Source organism: Natrix helvetica (genome assembly GCF_964273705.1).
Source record: "Natrix helvetica genome assembly, chromosome: 1".
NCBI classification, from domain to species: domain Eukaryota; kingdom Metazoa; phylum Chordata; class Lepidosauria; order Squamata; family Natricidae; genus Natrix; species Natrix helvetica.
In genome coordinates this window covers 162266704-162272386 of record NC_138548.1, presented here as the reverse complement: position 1 = coordinate 162272386, position 5683 = coordinate 162266704, and positions in this window count along the sequence as shown.

Here is a 5683-nt window from a genome sequence, read left to right as displayed (position 1 = left end):
CATTATTAGACAAAAGAGAAAGAATGATAGAATAAGTATATTTTCTATTATTTTCCTGTCAGTATATATCTAACACTTTGCAGACTACAAGAATTGTATAAGACAAGAGCATGAAAAAAAAAAGAATTTGAGCAATAACCAAAGAACAGTCTTCATGAAGTGATAATCCTAGTCCTCCATTATGCTCTGAATTCAGAATGTCCTTCTATTGGCATTAATTCACTTTTTCAGAGTCAATTACGTCTACCTCTATTGTCCTAGGTCCATTGGGGGGAGTTCTGAATTGTTGACATGAAGTTTAATTTAGCATACATCAATTTCTTTTTTACTTGCTTGCTTTATGTTTGTTCCCCTATTTAACTTTTACACTTATTGTTTCGTTTCTTTAACTTCACGAATGCACATTGCTCTGGAATTGCGTTCGACAATGCAATAGTGGAGAAATATTTATAAGGTGGGTGACAGTAGAGGTGAAACGTGGTTGATGGTAACGATACAGATAATTATTTAATGGAAGCATAGAAAGTTATAAACAACAAGCTTTTTAAAAATAATAAAGGACCTTCTTTGTTGCTTCTCTGCTTTTCAAGAGATAAATGAGTTGAAGGATTTGTACATTCAGCTCTAGCCTGCATACCATTTTTAGTGTTCAGGGTTTAAAGAGGGTTTCTTTTACCTAACTGAGAATGTCCAGTTACTACAGTTGTCTCTTTCTTCCATGCTCTTCTAGAACTACTGTTCATTGGTTATTTCTATTAGCTAGGCTGTTTTAAGATACAAAGTTATATTTAATTTATTCATTCAGGAAATAAAGGACCTGGAATATACATCAATTGTTTGGAAAGCAAATAAAACTAGTTGGATAATATTTTTTTAAGTGTAGCCTGTTTAATATACGAGGGGTAGAATGCTTTTAAGGAAACTATTTACTGTCTTAGTTGAAGTATTTGCTATTTTACTTGCTACGTTTTAATTCCACTTTGAAAACCTGTAAAAGGGATTGCCGGTATATATCTGCTGATTTTTAAAAATATCAAATATATTTTTAAAATTTACACAGACACAGACCCACACACACACATTTTAAAAATTCCACCAGATGGCAGCACCTATCAACCTTAATTGATTCCCTAAAAGGTAGTCTGATTCTCCCAGTTGATTCTCTCTTTGAGATCACCTGGGTGTGGGATCCTGCCGAGTGCATTCAGACAGGATGCCCACCCGGCAGAACAGGTATTGGGTAGATCACCTTGACTAACTGACATCAGCATTCCATCTGCAGCTTTCAGCATCCATTAAATCCCTGTTGCTCCTATTGATTTAATGTTAACCCACCTTGCAGAAGCAGCAAAAGCCTCCAAGAGCTTTTTCAACCCACCTCACTGGGTGGTTGTTGTGGAGAAAATAAAATGAGGGTTTAAGTGTTGTTGTGTTTAAGAGTTATTGGTAAAAATAATAAAGATGGAATGCAAGTAAGTAACATAAAGTAACACCTAAAGAAATGTTAGGTAGTTGTTTGCAGACAAAACAAACCCACGTTTTTTGCAGATTTGCCCCCTGCAGAAATCAAGCCCTGTGTGGCATGAATATCAAGAGCCAAGGAAATCAGGAAATCTGGCCAGTTCGAATGAATATAAAGGTTTACTGCAAGCTTAAGCCTTCTACAAGAATCTAAAATACTAACACAGTCCAGGCAAATCGGTGGCAGAAAAGAATCAATGGAACTCAAGGTGGGCTGGATTTAGAGCTCTTGGGAACACAAAGGGACTTGAGACTGATAACGTGTTTGACCCCTCCCTCAGGCCCAGCCTGGTCATCTCCTACAATGAACCCATCTGCCCCAAGATTTACATCAACACTTTTCCTCCCATCGTTTCAACTCCATGGCCTTGTCGGAAGAAATGTCCTTCTGGGTTCAGTTCCAAGTGGGGGGAAAGACACTAGAAACATGGAGGCTGCTTGGAAAGATGGTTTAATGGTGGACAGGACCACATGGCTCGAGGTCCTGAACAGAAAAGGGGAGTCACATGCTTCTAGATGTTGGGCGAAGGAGAGAAAAGAGAGCGAGATGCTGAATGTTTCTGATTTTATGTCCTCTCTGGCCTTTGATGTTGAGCTTGTATTCTGATTGGTTGTCAGATTCCCATGAGGACATGCAGGGGCAACTCTCGAGGCTGTGCTTTGAGTCCAAGTTTGGTTGAGCATTGCTTCTTCCCAGGTGCCCTGTGGTGAGATGGGTAAAGGGCTAATACTATCAGGCCTTAATCCCATCACCCTGGAGCTGAAGGGGGATCTTTGTTATGTAGAATAGACTGGCACAGGCATTTTAATGGCCCATTGACAAAGGTTGGGGCTATTAAGAGTGAGTCTGTTTCCTACCTAAAAACATGTTTCTCCATATCTTATTCCAGGAAATATAATATTCTGCCTTTTCAATATTTCCTGGAATATTTCATTGTTCAGGGAGAGGTGTGGGTGCTAATTTCTTACAGCCTTTTGGGTGTTCTTGTCCCAACCTCAAACGCACCATATTTACACAGTGCCGTGGCATTGTGGTTCTCCTCTTGCCAGCTTCAGCCCTCACACACACACAGTGCAAGGCCAAAATAGACCTAAAACCTGGTCGTGCAGGCTGAAAAATGTCGATTTCTGTTTCTGATCTAAGAGAATCCCTTTTTGATCTCCAATATTGCCCACCCAGCCTTCTGTCGCCAGGTTTCCTTCTGACTTGCTGGCCAGCAACTCCCACCTGTATGGAAGTGCCCTCGTGATCACGCAGGTTGTGCTGCACTCACAGACTATAAAGGGTTGCACGCTGCCCTGCTTGGATAAATTAAATATCCCAGCAGTGCTCCTGATTCATTCCAGAGCTTTGTAAATGTGCGATGCTTGGTGAGGAAGAATGGAAAGAAAGCATGCTCCACTGAACTTTAAGCCAAAGTGGCATTTTTGCTTTTCTCTGCTGATTTCTTATTTAAACCACTTAACTCTGGATTTGGGTCACAGCTGCACTCTGAGCACAGCAGTTCCTGGAGTTGCCCATAATGTGCCTGAGATCTGGTCCCTGCATGAATATGGCTAATTTAAAACTAATTAAACCAGCATATGCATTGCTCTACATTTTCTCCCCCTCTGATGCGTATTCATTTGCATTTGCAAGAAGTGAATTTTATCCTTCAAGTACGTTGTTCATTTCTTGGGCGGGCTGTTCCCCTCGTTCACCTTAATCATTTCCTCTAGGCTTGCATAGTTGAATTTTGTCCAATTATATCTTTTGCCACTTCACTGTCGAATTTATTTTAAGAGTTGTACTACAGTCCTCTTCTCTAGTAACCCTGCGTGGGATGGGATAGGATACTTTTAAATCCTTACGGATCAACATGAAAAACAACAACATCCTAATTGCATTGCCAGGTCATTGCTAATGAGCTACTTTTTCAGCAAATGCAAAAAGAAAAAGAAAAAAAAACCCTTGCAATTTAATTTTTTTAGAGATACAGTAGAAAAATGGCAGCTTGAATCAAATTCTATATTTTTTCAGACATCAATCCTCGGAAAATGCGTCATCATGTTTGAAAACAGCCAAACACAGGGGATCCACAACTGGGGATCCACAAGCCAGTACCGATCCATGACCTGTTAGGAACTGGGCCACACATCTGGAGCCCAGTGGTGGGAGAGCGAGCGAAAGAGAAACCATACCACTACCCCGGGCAGCCAGTGGGAAAATTATCTTCCATGAAACGGGTCCCTGGTACCAAACAGGTTGGGGACCGCTGCCCTAAAGAATGAGCTGGATCTTAGCAAAGTAGATTGTGGCTGTTACAATCTTGAGTAGCGAATAAGGAAGATGGAGATCAAAAACATAACAGATGAAAAGGACTGAAACATGTTTTCGTCCAGAATATCAAAGTAACATTTAGAAATACTGCAGCTTAGGCAGATTCCTCTTTATTTCAATGAACTATAAGCAGGGAGAAGTATAACACAATCCAATTTGCAAAATTCTGTTACTATAGCCACTCTCAAATAAAATATTTTAGCTTCCCTGGGGAGTTGATTTTCTGGTCTGGTTTACCTAATGGGGCTGAGAGAAACCAGATTGGGACTGAAAGGGCAACAAATAATTATTTTATCCAGGAGTTTTTTATTTTGTCTGCTAGAAAAAGGAGAGGCATATGCATGATTTACATGCCAGCATGACTTGATTGTGTTCTGGTCTAAGCTTCCTGAGACAGTAAAAATCACACCTTTATCTCCCTTGAAACACTGCCAAAGACCTAATTGCCGATTAGTTTTGCAAGGCCAAACGGAGCACAGAGTCAAAGGGAGCTTCAGAGTTTAAACCAACCAAATGAACAAAGTTGCTTCCTGCAAAAGCTCATGTCCGTTTGCTCCTCTTTTATGTCTTTTATGAGGGGCCAATCATCTCCAAGCCTTACTCCCAAGTCATCCCTTTTGTCTTAACTGTTCTTGCCTTCTGGCAGCTCTGCACATGCGCGCACTGGGAACAGGCTCCCCCTGTTCCTGTCTCGTTGATGTCAGACTCCGGAGGCAACATATAACTACCAGATGTCCCTGGCCCCCTCTCTGCCTCTGATGCAGAGCCCTCATCCGAGCCTTCCCCAGACTCCAGGACTGGCCCATGTTCCTCCCCAACCTCCTTACTGTCCGACTCTGCTACCAGTTCCGCTGGCTGCCCGTGGACCCAAACAGCTTGGTTTTATATATCTTGATTTTGACCATCTATTCATTGTAGACTTGGCTACTGAAATGTCTTGAATTGGTGCCAGGTACCTCATCTTCCAAGCTCCTTCTTCCCAACTTCAGCCTCGGTGACGACAAAAAAATGTCCAAAAGATTCGTTGTCCCTTTAAAGGCTAAAGACTAGTGAATGTCTCCACCTTGTCAAATGAATGGAATGAATTCCTGACTGTTAAGATTTCTATGAGTACCTACGATTTACAGGGAGATAAAAGAAAGAGGAGGAAAGAGGAGGTGCTGAAAATACACAAGATTCTGCTAGAAAGCTGAGAAACTAAGAAGCAAAATTGCAGCGATAATGCTCCTCAATAAAATATTGGTTTCTTCCGCAGTGATTATTTGATGGTGATCAAATATAAAAGCATTCACTTTCTGTTTCTTTTTGCTTTGGCTCTAAATTAGAATTATTATCATCCATTAGATGGCTTGTTGAAAACGATAATTTCCCTCTGCCTGAATATCTGATTTTTTAAAAAACACACACACAAAATAAATTTTTATCACTAAACACATTTTCCATAGTCAAATGTCTATAATAGGTTTTAGTTTTTTTATTAAAACGTTTGGTTGATTACCGATCTTTTCTGCACTGAAGGAAACACGAACCTTAAAAGCTTTTCCTTTTGTATAAAATATCAATTGCTAATTGCTGAACTCATTACATATACTTTTTAAAGGATCGATAACTTTTTGCAGTTGGTAAGGTGCTACCCATTCAGATTGCGTGCTCACAATTTCACTGTTCGCTAGACCACTTCCTGAATACAGCCCCTCTGTCTGGAATCCGCACTGTATATCGGATATTAACACAATTGAGCGAGTCCAGAGGTATTTCACGAGAAGAGTCCTCCGCTCCCCTACTCACAACAGAATACCTTCTGCCACCAGGCTCAAAATTTTGGGCTTGGACAACCTAGAA